Here is a 17,514-nt window from a genome sequence, read left to right as displayed (position 1 = left end):
CGAACTCAGCTTGAGGGAGAAAACAGGACCACTTCTCTTGATTAGTACTGCAAAAACATCTGATATATTGTTCGAGACTAGCATTCAGTCTCTCGGTCTGGCCATTGCTCTGAGGATGGTAGCCTGAGGAAAGTGCTCTCTGTATACCCAACTGATGGCATAGGGTATCCCAGAATCTTGAGGTGAATTGCGAGCCTCTGTCAGATATAATAGTTCTTGGCAAACCATGTAGGCGAACAATATCGCGTAAAAAGACTGCTGCTGCTTCAGGTGCGGAAGGGAGGTGAGAGATAGCTGAGAAGTGTGCCAGCTTGCTATATGAGTCCACCGTTACCATAACAGTAGTCATGCCATTGGACACAGGGAGATCCACGATAAAATCCGTAGAGATATGTTCCCACGGGCGACAAGGTAACATAGGTTGTTGTAGAAGACCTATGGGCTTGCCGGTAGCAGATTTATTACAGGCACAGATCGGGCAGGATATCACATAACTGTTTACATCTTGGATTAGAGTAGGCCACCAGAATCTTCGACTTATCAACTCTTGAGTCTTGCGTATACCAGGATGTCCGGATAATTGTGCATCGTGACACCACAAGAGTATCTGTATTTGGAGTCCTTTGGAAGGAATGTATAGGGCATTGTTATGATAGTAGAGACCTTACGTACCCTGCGTGACTGTTCTTGGGATGTGCGTCTTTTGTTGGTACTGTGACAACAGTTCCTGTAGATATGGAGCAACAATTGCAATTGTTCTGAGCCCTGGTAGAGCCAGGTTGTGTCCTTGATAAGTTCCTGCCTCTTCTCCTTGAGAACGTGATAGGGCATCAGCGACCTGATTTTCGGTTCCCGGAATGTAGGTTATCTGAAAATCAAATTGCAAGAAAAAATATGCCTATCGAGCATGACGCGCACTGGAGCACTCCATCTGTTGAAGTACTCGAAGGTTTCTGTGGTCTGTTCGTATAATAAATCGATGGTTGGTTCCCTGCAGGAGATGACGCCATTCCTGACAGGCTGGTTTGATAGCCAACAACTCCTTCTCAAGTACTGAATAGTTTTGCTCGCTGCTCGCCAGAGTCTTAGAATAATAAGCAACAGGATGTTCCCTACCATCCTCTGCCTCTTGCAAAAGAACTGCTCCCACAGCCCCTGCAGAAGCGTCTGTTTCTAGAATGAATGGTTTGTTTTGTTTTGGCTGTACAAGAATGGGAGCGGAGGTAAAGCATTCCTTTAGTAGGAAGAAAGCTTCCTTCTGTACTTGATTGAATGCAAACTTCACGCCTTTCTTGAGTAGGGCTGTAATGGGTTGTACCAGTTTGGAAACATTTGGTATGAATTGTCTATAGAAGTTTGCCAGCCCTAGGAATCTTTGTATGTCTTTGACGTTCTGTGGTTCCTTCCAGTTCAAGGCGGCTTGGGTCTTACTGGGATCCATTTGTATACCCTCTCTGGAGAGGATAAAACCCAAATAGGACACTGATCTTGCTTCAAATGTAAATTTTTCAGGTTTGACCAATAGTTGGTTGATCTGCAGACGGTGTAGAACTTCTTTGACTTGATATCTATGGTTCTGTAGTGTCTGGGAGAAGAACAAAATATCGTCCAGATAGACCACAACTGATAGAAACAGTAGGTCGGAAAAGAGCTTGTCCATAAATCTCTGAAATATGGCAAGGGCGTTAAAAAGACCAAATGGCATTACTCTGTATTCAAAGAGCCCCAGTGGTGTCCGGAATGCTGTCTTCCACTCATCACCCTTGCGGATCCTTAGGAGGTGGTAGGCTCCTCTAAGGTCCAATTTGGTAAAGAATTTAGATCCCTGTACGGCTTCTAATATGTCTCTTATCAAGGACATCGGGTAACGATCTCTGACCGTGATTTGATTGAGAGCCCTATAGTGAATACAGGGCCTTAGTTCTGGAGATTCCTTCTTGGGAATAAAAAACAGGGATGCCCCACATGAAGATCTAGATTCTTGGAGCAGTCCATTCTATAAGTGGGTGTCCAGATATTCCCTTAAAGCCTTTCTTTTCGGCAATGACAAAGGATACATGTGTCCAAAAGGCACCTGTGCTTCTGGTATCAGGTTGATGGCACAGTCCTCCGCCCTGTGCGCTGGTAAAAATCTTGGTATAACATCCTTGAACACATCAGCATATTGTGGATACGGTAGAAGAATGGAAGAGACTGTCTTTGTCGTGGGTACTTCTATCCTTTCCGTTTTGGTCTTGCTACATGTTACCCCCATACAGTGCGATCTGCAAAATGAAGAGTTGAAACTCACTCTATTAGAAGCCCAGTCGATAAGAGGGTTGTGCTTCCTCAACCATGGGATTCCAATAACCAAAGGAAAGTGTGCGGCCTTGATGATATCAAACATCATGTACTCCTGGTGCTCTCCCAACATCAGTCGTAGCGGAATGGTTTCTTGGACTAAGGGTCCCGAAGAAAGAGGGCTTCCATGAACTCCTTTGACTGGGATAGGTTTCGGTTTAAGCCGCTCTGGCACTTGGTTCTTATGGGCCCAGCCCACATCAATAAAGTTGCCAGCCGCTCCGCAATCCAACATGGCTAACACTTACTGGGGTTCAGGACCTGACAACCATATACGAACCTTGAATACCATGAGACTGTTGTCTTCGTCTTCCTCTATTGGTCTTGTGTAGTAGCAAGGGTTACAGATTGTTCCCCCAACATTTACATTGCATAAGTCTGGGGGCTGGCGTTTTCCTTCCGACAAGCCGGTACTTCAGGACACTTCCTAAGTAAGTGTTTGGAGGATCCGCAGTACATACAGAGACCAGCATCTCTACCTCTCTTTCTCTCTTCCGGGGTTAATGTTCCACAGGTTGTTCCGATTTGCATGGGTTCTTCGTTAGATGGTACTTCTTTGCGAGGTTGGAGGTGGAGTCCCGAAAGAAGGAAAGAACGAGGTCTTCTCTTTTCCTGACGTCGTTCCAGTAACCGGAATTCAATCTGTAAAGCTAGTGTCATAAGTTCCTGCAAGGAAACCGGGCGAGCAACACAAGCCAGTTCATCCTTAAGGTCATCGTGTAATCCTCACCAGAAGATGGTCTGTTTGGCCGAGTCCAGCCAATCAGCCTTAGCTGCTAGTCTCAAAAATCTGGATATATATGTCTGCACATCAGTGGTTCCCTGTTTGACGTCAAGGATTGCTTCAAATGAGGTGTACAGTACCTCAGGGCGATCAAATCTTTCTCTGAATGATCCTACAAAGCAGTCAAAATCATTTATAGCTGGATCATTGTTAGTTACCAGTGGGGTTGCCCATGCCAATGCATTCCCAATCAAATTGGCTATGATGAATCCTACTCAGGATTTGGTAGTCTCATATGTGTGTGACCTGAAGGCAAAATAAACTTGGCAAGCGTCTAGGAAATCATTCAATCCTTCTGGATGTCCATCATATTTCCCATATGCGAAACTCATAGGTGGTAGATCTCCTCTGTCTTCTCTATGCAAGACCACCTGTTGACGTAGATTTACATTTTCGGACTTTAATGTTTGTACCTCAACTGTGAGGTTCTGCATGGCAGCTACCAACTCTTGATATTGTTCCAAAGATGCCATAGGTATCTGTGGGCATTGTATTCTGTCAGATAATGGTTGAACCTCCTCAATTGGGCCTTCAGAAGAACTATCCTTGGATTCTGTGGTAGACTTCTTCCGAGCCTTCCCGACGTCTGGTGTCAACCTTTCCTGGGCTGGTTTCTTCTTCTTATCGTGCAAATAGGGTCTAGCTCCCTCAGAGGCCACCTTGGCAGGAAGTGAGACCTGCTATAGGGGAACCCCGAGGTGCTAGACCCCAAAGAACAGGGAAAAAAGCCTTGGCCACAAAAAAACCCTGTGAGTCTTCAAGATGACTATGTAGAAATGTTCCGTACTGAGGCAAGAATGCAATTGGTGGCAATGAGTAATCCTCAGATGAAATAGTCTGGGTCACAGCAGAGAAGTAGAAATACACTAGTATAGAATCCGGCTGGGAATCTCCAGTAACGTGGAAAAAGAATAGAGTAACGGAATCTGGATCTAGAAAGCTGAGTACAGCTAGCTCAGTGGGCGAACAGCACAGAACGAAGGAAGAAGTGCCTAAAACAGGACTAGGAGGAAAGATTTACAAAGGTAAGTAGAGCTGGATTGCTAAACACCACCCGAGAAAGTGAGGGAAAGTCATGCTACCTGAGAAAGGTAAGGTATAAAGATACGAAATACCGAATGCCAGTCAAAATGGAAAGAAGAAGAACCATACCTGACCGATCCGTGGATCCGCTGGTGATACAGGTTAGTACCCAAAGGAGTGCCGCGGAGGCGGCGAAGTAGTCTCTATACCGAACAGACGAAACGGAGCAGAATAGGAAAGCAAAACAGATAAGAACAGGAAGGAAATCAACCGCAAGCGGAAAGAAGTAAGGAGAAGGAGGGAGAAACAGAATAGGGAAGCAAAGGGTAAATAAACAGCCGCGAGTAACCAAGAAGAAGGAAAACAATTACAGGAGCAGAACAATGGTTAGCAAAGAGGGAAATATACAGGAGAGCGCTCCGTGCGCAGTACGGAACCGAGGAGGCAGAATTCCCAACAAGGCAGGAATACTTAGACGGAGAAACACTCGGCGAGTAAACAGAGCGCTGAAGAGTAGTGAAACAGATACAACGTGCCGAGCCAGGGGCGTGGCTAGCATTTATAGTCTAAGCCGCCATGTTGGATGAGGACTAGACAAATGTGTCAAGTTCTCAGGGAACCATTAGAATCGCCAGGTATTCCATAACTTCCATGGGCGAATCCCGACACAAAGACATCCAGGAACTCACTCAACACTTCCTGCATAAAATACTGGAATGCTGCAGGAGCGTTACACAACCCAAAAGGCATAACTAAATATTCAAACAAACCAAATTTAGTTCCAAAAGCAGTTTTCCATTAATCACCTTCTTTTACTCGAATCAAATGATATGCCCCCCTTAAATCCAGTTTTGTATACACCACTGCTGTTATTTAATGGAATTACGACTGTAATTTCGATACTGTTTCCCGCAATAATTAACAAAATGTGAATAATCTCACCTTGACAGATTGAGTAGACCGCCAGAGAACAACCAAGTGCAGCCGTGAAAGCTACCCTAGGACAGCCCTGAGTGGGATTAACCAGGGGAGAGAACAGGGTCGCCAGGGAAACCCTCGATGTGGAAGAAAACCCTGGTAGAATCTGGAAGTGTTGTGGATCCGAATGGTTGATGAATGTCTTCTATGAGTGTCTGTGGAAGCTGGGCAGGAAGGCTTCGTCTGGATGAACAAAGGAAAATGGTCAGAGTAGTTGCGTAAAGAAGGGAATGGGAAGTGGAAATTAAATGGCACAGTTAAAGGGTTCTCACCAGCGGAGTGAAGGAGAGGATGATTGATTTAGGGCTTCGAAGGAGAAGAGATCGGGAGATGAGAGCTCTAAAAGAAATAATACTTGGGTCAGAATCTGAATCGGGAGAGGCGGAACGGAATTCTGATTTTATGGCACTTACAGCTATCGGGTGTTTCAGCAAGAATGAAGTCAGGGTTGGCGTAATCGTGACGCCGATGGATATCTGGGCTCGATGAGAAATCCCGAGAGATGGCGAGACCGTAATGGGAGCGAGAGTCTGGAGATGAGAGCTTGAAAGAAAAAAAGGTTACAGGGTTAATCGAAAAGTCAAATAGTAGAGGCTGAGATATTGAAATCCCTAGAGGCGAACTCACGGAGCGTCTGTAGAAACAGAAGCGACGCGAGGAGTTGCTGGCTTCCGTGTTAGATAAAGGCTCACGTGAGCAGGTCGGAACGTCTCGGAGAAACGTGAAGAGTCTAGACCGATTCCTTCAGAACGGAAGTCATCTTAAGAAGGATTCTCGGGAGTCGCGTAGAGAAGAGTACCACAAAACCGATTGCGAGCCCATAGCGACCACCTCCCACAATGTGTAACAGTATACCCCCTCCTCCTGGGGGGAGAACCCGGTTTACCCGGGTGAAAAAGAAAGAACCGTTGAATCAACTTAGGAGCATGAACTCCAGAAGCTGGTTCCCAGGATCGTTCAGCAGGTGAGTAGCCTTTCCAATCTACCAAAAACTGCAATTTACCCCTCCTGTAACGAGAGTCACAAATATTGGCCACTTCATATTCAGAACCAGTAGCAGTGAAGACAGGAGGCGGAGGAGGGTTCCCCGATCTCCGAAAACGGTCCGGAACGACCAATTTAATTTGAGATAAATGGAACACTGGATGAATCCGAGACCAGGAAGTCGGTAGGGCGAGTCTGATTGCAGCAGGCCCAACCCAGGATAAGACTTTAAAGGGTCCAAAATATCTAGGAGATAATTTAGAAGGTACAAGATGCCGGGGAAGGAATCGGGATGCCAGCCAAACAGAATCTCCCGGAATGATAGTAGGGGCTGCCCGACGATGCTTGTCTGCGTTCCTCTTAGCCCGATCTTGAGCCTCTTGAAGTGACAGTCTGGCTAGCTTCTGACCCTCTTGAATATCCGAGAGAAGACTGTCAACCCCAGGGCAACAGGAAGAAGGAATAGAAACGGTAGGAACAAAAGAAGGGTGATACCCATAAGAACAATGAAAAGGACTGGTGTGAAGTGCAGAATGCTTGGCGTTGTTGTAGGCGAACTCCGCAAATGGGAGCAATTCGACCCAAGTGTCCTGGGCTGCTGAGATGAAACATCTCAAATATCCTTCCAAAGTTTGGTTTAATCTTTCCGTCTGCCCGTTAGTCTGGGGGTGGTATCCGGAACTTAAGGCTCTCTTGATTCCCAGAATGTGACATACCTTCTGCCAGAAAAGAGAGGTATATTGGGGGCCTCGATCCGATACAATGGTATCTGGGAGTCCGTGTCGAGAAAAGATTTCGGAAAGAAATATCTTTGCCATATCCGCTGCTCCAGGAAGTTTCACTAACGGGGTAAAATGTGCCAGTTTGGTAAAGTAATCGATGGTGACCATGATAGTGGTTTTATTCTCAGAAGATGGTAGATCCGAAACAAAATCGGTGGAGATTATCTGCCAAGGTCGGTCAGGAATAGGAATTCTTGAAAGTAAGCCCAGAGGAGTCATCCGAGGAGACTTAGACTGAGAGCAAATTGTACAGGCTGCAACATAATCACGGATGTCTGCCTTTACTTCCGGCCACCAAAAATGTTGTTGAACAAGCTCCAAGGTTGAGGCGTATCCTCGATGGCCAGCTGCTCGGGAGTCGTGACACATTTGTAGAACTTCTTGTTGTAGTGAAGGAGTGGGAATCAGAACCTGAGCTCCTCGAAAATAATGGCCCCTCTCTTCAGTGAGCTGATGGTTAGCGGCGATTTCTTCACATAGGAGTTTGTTCTGATTAGTGGCAGTCAGTACTTCTTGAAGAAAATCACTTAGGACTGCGATAAATCATGCTGTGGGGAACATCCTTTCAGAACAGAAATTAGAAGTTGGAGAATCTTTTCGAGAAAGAACGTCGGCCCTTAAGTTATGTTTTCCAGGAAGAAAGGTGAATTCGATCCGAAAGGGAAGAAAGAAATAGACCCAGCGAGCTTGTCTACTGTTGGTGGTCTGGGCATTCTGGAGTACTCTGAGATTTTGGTGATCGGTTCGGACTTTGACAGGAAAAGAAGATCCCAACAGCAGATGCCTCCACTCTTCAAAAGCCCGCTTAATAGCTAAAAGTTCCTTCTCAAGAACTGAATAATTCAGTTCTGCTGCGTTAAATGTCCTAGACAGATACGCGACGGGTCTTTCTTCCCCCTGGTCAGAGAGTTGTAACAGCACAGCTCCCATTGCGTATTGAGAGGCATCAGTCTCCACGATAAACGGCTTGGTCTGATCAGGGGTGATCAAAATAGAGGCAGAAGTGAAAATTTCTTTCAGAGTTTGAAAGGCACTTTGGGCTGCTTCGTTCCAGAAGAATGTGACGTTCTTCTTTAGTAATTGTGTAATGGGCAGAATGATTTCAGAAAAACAGGGGATACATTTCCTGTAGAAATTTGCAAAGCCTAGGAATCGCTGAATGTCTTTAACACAGGAGGGAATGGGCCAATCTAAGACTGCGGACACCTTCTTTGGATCCATAGATATGCCCAGGCTAGATAACACGAAACCTAGGTATGTAACTTGCTCTTGATGGAATACACACTTTGAGGCTTTGCAGTAGAGATGGTTTGACTGGAGTCGACCGAGAACTATGTTAACATGATTGATATGGTCTTTCGGGTTGGAGGAATAGACAAGAATATCGTCCAGATATACGATTACGAAATGAAACAAGATGTCAGCGAACAAGTGATCCATGAATCGTTGGAACACTGCTGGTCCATTCACTAGACCAAACGGCATCACATGATATTCAAAGTGTCCGAACGGGGTGCGAAAGGCTGTTTTCCATTCGTCCCCAGGAGCTATTCTGATGAGGTGGTAGGCTCCTCTGAGATCGAGTTTAGTGTACACAGAAGTCCCCCGGACTGCCTCTGTAATGTCAGATATTAAAGGCATGGGGTACTTATCAGGAATAGTAATCTTGTTGAGCCCTCTGTAGCCGATGCAGGGGCGGAGTTCCTCAGAATCTTTTTTGGGAATAAAAAAAAGAGAAGCGCCCGCTGGGGAGATTGACTCAGAGATTAGACCATTGCGTAAATTGGCCTGAAGATAGTCTTTTAGAACTGCCTTTTCCTTTTGGGACAAAACATACATTCTGCCAAAGGGAATGGGTTGTTCTGGAAGAAGGTTGATATGACAATCGTCCCTCCTATGAGGAGGTAGAGTGGGAAATATAGGATTCTCAAAAACTGACTGAAACTTTCGATGACACAGAGGGATGATCTCTAGTTGGTTTATGGTGGGCCCGGTTGGAAGGTTTGACACTTCAGTCGGAATGTGAACACCCACTGACTCCTGGGACAAACAATGATTTACACAGAACTCAGACCCTAGGAATAAAGTACCCGCTGACCAGTTAATATAAGGGTTATGGAGTCGTAACCATGGGAGACCCAAGATAACAGGGAAGTGAGCAGCTTTAATAAGGTCAAAAACCAAAGTTTCTTTATGATTGGCAACCATACAAGTAATCGGTTCGGTCTGTTCCTTGATCGGGCCGGAGCTCAATGGACTTCCATCCACTCCTTGGATGGGAGTAATGATGGATTTGGAAACAAGTTGTATCTCGTGTTTCGTGGCCCAATCATTGTCCAGGAAATTGCCTGCGGCTCCACAGTCAATCAAGGCTGGTATGCCCGCTAACACTCGTTCTGAAAGAATCATGGATAGAGATACAACCACCATGGTTTGGCAAGTAGCTGTGTCAAGCGACATTCCCATTCGATATGGGGAAATAGGATTTGGAGCCACTACCGTTCTTCCCCTTGAGGTAGGGCTTTGAAGTTTCCAGATTTAGGATTTGGGGTACGTCGTGGAGGAACCAAGTGACAATCCTTCAAAACATGTAGTGAAGAACCACAATACATGCACAGTCCACCGGTCTTTCTCCTTTCTCTTTCAGAAGCGGATAGTGGTCCCCTCACAGCTCCAATCTGCATGGGCTCTTCATTTTGGACGTGTGGTTTATTTCCTGTCGGATAATATTCACTAAAGGATCGGGTACTCTTGCTCTTTTTCCGTTCATAGGATCGTTCCTGCAACCGGTACTCAATTTGCATGGTTAGCGTTATCATGTCTGCTAGGTTGGGTGGGCGAGGAACTTTAGAAATCTCGTCCTTCAGCTCATCTGTTAATCCCCTACGAAAAAGAGTAAGAAGACCCTCATCCGGCCATCCTAATTCAGAAGATAACTGCTTACATTGGGTGATATACCCTAATAGGTCCTTTCCGCTCTGTTTTAGGTCAAGGAGTCTTTCCTGAGAGAATACAGTGATTTCTTTCCTCCCAAAAATGGATTTTAGACTGTTAGAGAAAGCAGTATAAGAATCAAGGATTACATTGTTTGAGGTAACCAAGGGCGTGGCCCATGCCAATACGGGCCCAGATAAGTGAGAAATCACAAACCCCACCTTATCTTTGTCCGTTAGGAAAAAACGAGGTTTAAGTGTAAACTGGACCGTACAGCTATCAAGAAATTCTTTGAGCTTGTAAGGGTCGCCATCATACATTATCGGGTGTAATGTGGACGGGGGAGTATCAGAAAATGCTCTAGCAACTTGTTGTCGTAATTGTACATTGTCTTGCTTAAGTGATTGTACCTCTAAAGACATGGCCTGCATAGCGGCCATTAATTGCTGCATTTCTTGTTCCATAATGGTCTTCGTCTGTCAATATTTTGGGCGTCGCTTACTGGTATTTAATGGAATTACGACTGTAATTTCGATACTGTTTCCCACAATAATTAACAAAATGTGAATAATCTCACCTTGACAGATCGAGTAGACCGCCAGAGAACAACCAAGTGCAGCCGTGAAAGCTACCCTAGGACAGCCCTGTCCTCTCCGACCCGGAGTGGGATTAACCAGGGGAGAGAACAGGGTCGCCAGGGAAACCCTCGATGGGGAAGAAAACCCTGGTAGAATCTGGAAGTGTTGTGGATCCGGATGGTTGATGAATGTCTTCTATGAGTGTCTGTGGAAGCTGGGCAGGAAGGCTTCGTTTGGATGAACAAAGGAAAATGGTCAGAGTAGTTGTGTAAAGAAGGGAATGGGAAGTGGAAATTAAATGGCACAGTTAAAGGGTTCTCACCAGCAGAGTGAAGGAGAGGATGATTGATTTAGGGCTTCGAAGGAGAAGAGATCGGGAGATGAGAGCTCTAAAAGAAATAATACTTGGATCAGAATCTGAATCGGGAGAGGCGGAACGGAATTCTGATTTTATGGCACTTACAGCTATCGGGTGTTTCAGCAAGAATGAAGTCAGGGTTGGCGTAATCGTGCCGCCGATGGATATCTGGGCTCGATGAGAAATCCCGAGAGATAGCGAGACCGGAATGGGAGCGAGAGTCTGGAGATGAGAGCTTGAAAGAAAAAAAGGTTACAGGGTTAGTCGAAAAGTCAAATAGTAGAGGCTGAGATATTGAAATCCCTAGAGGCGAACTCACGGAGCGTCTGTAGAAACAGAAGCGACGCGAGGAGCTGCCGGCTTCCGTGTTAGATAAAGGCTCACGTGAGCAGGTCGGAACGTCTCGGAGAAACGTGAAGAGTCTAGACTGCTTCCTTCAGAACGGAAGTCATCTTGAGAAGGATTCTCGGGAGTCGCGTAGAGAAGAGTACCACACCACCGATTGCAAGCCCATAGCGACCACCTCCCACAATGTGTAACAACTGCTGCCTTTACCTGATCCAACAAGACTGAAATTAAAGGCAAGGGATACCTATTCTTCACTGTCACCTTGGTCAAAGCTCGATAGTCAATGTTGGTTCTAAGCGTTCCTTCCTTCTTTGGGACAAAAAACAAGGGCGATGAAACTGGAGGTAGAATGTCTAATGAACCCCTTTTCTAACATGTCATCCAAATATTCTCGTAAATGTTGATTTTCTGTTTCAGTGAGCGCATATATCCTGCTACAAGGTAATTTGGCCCCAGGTTCTAATTCAGTCACACAATCGTACGATCGATGGGGAGGCAACTTTTCCGCTCCACCCTTGTCAAACACACTAGCAAAATCACCATACTGATCTGGAATACTTCGCCCCACAACTCCCACCACTTGTGGCTCTGATGTCTTATACGCCAAGAACAGAGCAGGACCCATTGCTTCCTCCATATGACTCACACACTCCTGCATTTCAAAAAGTACTTCCCGAGTGACCCAATCAATCCTAGGATTATGTGGTACCAACCAAGGCATACCTAAAATCAGTCCAAACTGAGGTGATGCTATTAGATCAAACACAATTTCCTCCACATTCCGCGACGCACACCTCACCTGAATAGTCTGAGTCTGTTGACAAATGGGCCCAGAAATTAAGGGTGAGCCATCCACCGACTGCATCCCTTCCACCTGTGATTTATCCCTCAAAGGCAAACATAACCTTTTGGCCAAATTGATATCAATGAAATTTCCTGTGGCTCCTGAGTCCACCATAGCCGACACCATCTGTTTAGTGCACGCAAAGAATAGCATCACCAGGATGTACAAATGTGAATTCCTGTTTCCTGCCGTATTTGCTACGCAACAAGGGAACCTGCCATCAATTGGGCCTGACACCTGAGTTCCACCTAAGGCCGGCCCAATTCTTTTCCCGACTCCCCCTTGCTTCCATCACCTCTATCCCCTTTCTTCAGAGTATTTAGGCATGTCCGGATATAATGTCCTGGTTGCCTACAATACAAACACAAGTTATTCACCTTATTTTGCTCTTTTTCCACAACCGATAAGGGGCCTCTCACTCCTCAGATCTACGTAGGCTCCCCTTCACCACTTCTGTCTCCCCTACCCTTATCCAAGCATGCAAACGGTACCACCTAAGGTCTCTTCTTATCTACCTTTCGTTCATTCATACGGTGGTCCAATCTCAAGGCTAAGTCAATTATAGCCGTACAAGAATTAGTTTGAGGTTCTACTTGCGCAATAGCATCCTTCCATTCCTCTTTCAAACCTTGATAAACAAAACAGTCTGTTTTTCGACCAATCTGTCTCAATGACCAATCTGTTAAACTGGGCCACATATGACACCAAATCGCATGTTCCTTGTCTTAATGCCAACAATTCTTTATCTTGGGCCAAAGAAATTTCTCTACGATCAAGCAATCTTCCAAATTCTGTGAAACACCCATCCCAATTGTACAATAAGGGATCATCCTTTTGCACCAGTGGCATCGCCCAAGCTTACGCATCCCCGGTTAAATATGAAATTACAAATGCTGTTCTAGCCTGGGTTGTCTCAAAAGCATTGGGTTTACACAAAAAATGCAATCTATACTGCATTAAAAACATCATATACTTCTTTGGATCACCTGCAAACCTTTCTGGTGCCGCTAACGGCACACTACTAGGGGGTTGTACAATTACTGTGGAAGACCTTCCTGCTGTTGTCCATGTTGATGACGCAGCCCCCTCCAAAGTAGCCTTGCGCTACTAACCCTTGCACCTGAGCCTCAAGGGTACCTGATTCCTGTCTCCATTGTGCTAATTCCAGTTGAATGTCCTGCAAAGCCTTTAGTACTTCCGCTAAAGAGGGAGGATTCGACTCCATTGGGCCTGCGTGGTTCAAATACACCGAAATCGGGGGTGGCTAATTCTGTCAAAACCTAAAGGGATAAGAAGGCTATCAACCCCCTCTCCCGAACCACAGAAGCCGAATAGATCGACCACTAATCCTGTAACCCACTCACACGTATCCACCCCAGGGTTTCCTCAGCTGGGTCATAGACCATTGCCACATTGTCATGCCACACCATTTAGAAACAGGGAAGGACCCAGCTGGGCTCAAGCATGGCACTCATGGCACAAGCTACTGTATTCAGCACTAGGCTGATCACCCAACATGGAGGGATACCAACTCTGCATATACTGAAGCAGCAGTCTAGTCTCTGGATGTGGCTGGCTATTTAAGCCACACACTGGAGTGCTTCTCCGCTTCGCGTTGCTCTGCCCAAGGCAGCTGAACGCTCACCGTTGCCTCTGAGGTTTTCCAGCCATCTCCAGCGGACTCCAGTCATCTTTAATCAGCTGCCGTGCTAGCAGTGAACCCACCTGGTCCATGTCAGCGTTCCGCGACGGCTCCTGCATTAGTCCTGTTGCTCGAGGACTAGCCCACTCCTGATCTTCGTTCCGCAGCGGTTCCTGGCTCCTCCTCTCGTGGTCCGCGGTTCACCTAGCTCCCGGTCTTCTCCTTCTGCCTCAAACGCGACCCCGAACACGGCGCACAGCAACTCAGCGATCCTGTAGGGAAAGAAAACAACAGGAGTTAAGCAACGAGCCATTGTCCATGTAAGTGCAAAAGAAAGCATGCAAGCGGACCTGTATACAAGGAAGCAGATAGCACAGCGCTCGTAGCAGCAGCAAATATATACATACGTGCATGAACTCAACGGAGGACATTGGACGATTCTCACTAGAGTGCATAAAACTCTAAGAACAGTTTTGCAACGCCACCTGAGTGAATGAAACTCAAGGAACAGCAGCATAAATACACAAAGGAGGGTGAAACTCCACAGAGAAAGTAAGGACTAAGGAGTCCCAAGAGTGCCTGAGCAGAAGACGCTCCACAGAAACGAACATCATCAGTGAAGTAACTGGTGACACCGGACATTGCGCCCCTGCTGACAAGAGCAGGACAGAGAGCCCCCTGCATAATCACACATGGTGAGCCAACGTACAAAAAGACAGGGAGGTCACAGGGTAGCGGAAGGGAGGAGGGTGTGGATACTTACCTGTCCCAAAGAAACAAACAATCACCTTATCTTGTCTGTATTCTTGGGTTTTTCTCTAGATACAGTCATCCTTGCAGAAGCAGTCAGGGATATACCACCACACAGAGGTTCCGGGTGCTCCTGCAGAGCTAAGGTGAGCGTAACAGAACGTGAAACCAACTTTGAAATCTCTGCCCGAGAACCATGGAGACCTCAGACACAGATCAGTTAGCCCTGCAATTAGGGGAATTGCGGGCAGAAGTCCATGCCGTCCGGCAAGAAACAAACGCATTGCGCAGGGAATTAGTTGTTAACAGAGACCGGACGGAGGAGTTAGCCCGTCAGATGCTACAGAATCAGGCCGGACAGGCCCCCTTACCAGGGAGTCATCCTTCCCCTATGCCCCCAGCAACACCGGTTCTTCCTGGGACAGTACCGCTAGCCCCACCTGAACGGTTTTCTGGGGATCCAAACAAGTTTGCCGTCTTTATGAATCAGTGTCATTTACACTTCCTTTGCAGGCCCGGGCCATTTCCTAATGAGCAGTCTAGGGTTGCCTTTGTTCTATCATACCTGGGGGGGAAGCGCAGCAGACTGGTCCATTCCCCTTGTAAATCGGGATGATCCATTACTGCAGAATTTTGTGGGTTTTCAGCGAGAGTTGGAAAAGTTGTTTGCCCGGCACACTAGGGGTCAGGCCCTAGACAATAAGCTCCTGTCGCTGCGACAAGGAAGTCAAGACCTGTTAACGTACATAGCCACGTTCAACAGATTGGTGGCAGAGACCAACTGGCCTGAATAAAAAAGAAGCACCCTTTTTCATCGAGGGCTATGAAGAGAATTAAAGGACGTTCTTGCCCAAGTCGTCAACCCTCCAGACGATTGTGCGGAATACATCAAACTCGTGGTACGACTGGACCACAGACTATAGGACCGAAATACCGACCGAACACGGTCGGAGGGAAGAACGATGTATGTACGCCCCAAAGAGCACCAACCACATCAACCAGAGAACCAACCTGAACCTATGCAAATCGGCGGAGTAAGGGGCCCATTGACCAAAGCAGAAAGGGAAAAGAGACGACAGCAGCAGCTGTTTTTGTATTGAGGAAAAGCAGGACACTTTTTATGTGATTGCTCAGTGAAACCACCTAAGAAAGCCATAGGGGTAGTAGACCAAGAAGAACCCAAACCCAATTCGGAAAACTCCAACGCCCGGCATGCGTAGAGGTCCGCTTGCCGAGCAAGGAGAAGGAATTACAGACCTCTCATCTTGTTGTCCCAGTGATCCTGATCAGCCAACGGCAACCATCTCGGATGCATGCCCTTGCAATAGGCAACTACATTGATCAGAGCCTGGCGGGCCGAATCGGTCTTCTCACACATCCAAAAGCAACGTCGGATAACGTTACGGCAGTAGATGGCACCCAGTTGTCCACCGGACCTGTTACCCACTGCACTGAAACCGTAACTCTCCTCTGCCAAGATTGACACAGAGAAGACATTGCCTTCGGCCTAATAAGTGCTCCTCAGTTTCGGTTGATATTGGGAGTCCCATGGTTAGAGGCCCATAACCCGCTTATTGACTGGCGCACGAGAGTGTTAACCTTCTCCGGTGACTGCACACGTTCTTGCTACACCACCACAAATCTCCAGGAAAAAGAGACACCAGTCATGTCTAAGAAGGAAGTTGTGCTTGGCCTCCTAGGCGTTCTACCTCCGGTATATGCCGAGTATCAGGATGTATTCCAAAAGGACTGAGCTAACACACCACATCGCACATATAATTGCCAAATAGACCTCATTCCTGGTGCCCAGGTCCCATGTAGTCGCATTTATGCGTTAATCGAGCAGGAGAACGCCCATCTGAAAACGTACTTAGAACAATATCTGGCAAACGGTTTTATCCGCCCCTCTAAATCCCCGGCAGCCTCGCCCCTCTTCTTTGTCCCAAAGAAAGAGGTTGTTACGCTCACCTGGTATCCACGGGGACACCACTCAGCCCGGATTGGTTGCCGGAATCTTCTCCCCATTTTCCCTGGATGTTGTCTACGGAGGATGTTCAGCCTGAAAACACAGGAGGGCTGGGTTCAAGACTGGCCAACTGAGGTAAGTATCCTCCCACCCCCCCTTTTGGCTTCAGTCCCTCTGGGCCCTCTCCTCACCTTGTTGTGGAATTAGGCATGCTCTCCGTCCTGCCTTCTTAGCAGGGGCGCGTTGTCTTCAGTGGGCATGGGCGACCAAGTTACTTCACTGGCGCGTGCCCGTTCAATGTCTCTAAGGTAGGTCTTATTGCAGCAGTTCTGTATATCGCTGTTATCCTTGCATGCCTTTCTTTGGTTAATAATGTCTTTCTTTCTCCCTAGATGTGCGGAGCTTCAGCGTGGCGATCTGGTCAAGTTGGGCCTCGCCGATAAATGATGGCGCGTGATGAACGCTGTAATGCGGTAAGTAAGCGCTATGTGTGGCACTGCTTTGTCTTGCCTTTGCTAACCTGTGTTCTTTCTTCCTTACAGGTCGCAGTGCTTTTCCAGCGTGTGTGGAACTCCGGAGCGATGACGGCCGGGAGGCGACCAGCCAGGTAAGCTTCTTGTGCTGTTCGTAGCTTAGCAATGCCAGAGTATGCCTTTTCTAATATTGTCTTCTCCTTTTCTCTTTCAGGCCTTTGCGATCCGGAAGGTATGCGGTGTCCAGAAGAAGCTGTTCACTGAAGCTGGGAGCGGATGACAGGATGGAGATTGCAGGTAAGATGCTGCTGATGTCCCTTTTGTCTCCTCTGCAGGTTCTCTTCTCTGAGGCTCGTGTGTATCACAGGACACGGTGAGCGACACGTTGCAGTCTGCAAAGTAACGCGAAACGTGCTTTGTTGCTTGGGTGTGGTTTAAATAGCCTCAACAAAGTAGTCCAGGTAAAGTAGCCCCAGGCCACCACACCCAAAACACTATACCGCATAGCTTAGTTCCTAGGAACCAAGCTATGTGGGCGCCTCCATGTTAGCTGCAGGCCCAAAATGAAAAAAGTAGTCCCCTTTTGCACATGTTCTTCAAAGAATATGAGCCTGGCGCCAGAGGCCCCAGGACTGGCTCCAAGAGAGTCTTGGGAGTGGGTGCCAGGCCTTCAAGGCCTTAATGGAGCCCCGAGCCCTGATCCTACCTGGCAAGTGGACTTGCCAGTGGG

Source organism: Ambystoma mexicanum, chromosome 5q, assembly GCF_040938575.1.
Source record: "Ambystoma mexicanum isolate Mex_15411 chromosome 5q, UKY_AmexF1_1, whole genome shotgun sequence".
NCBI lineage: Eukaryota > Metazoa > Chordata > Amphibia > Caudata > Ambystomatidae > Ambystoma > Ambystoma mexicanum.
Note: the sequence above shows the minus strand (reverse complement) of the source record.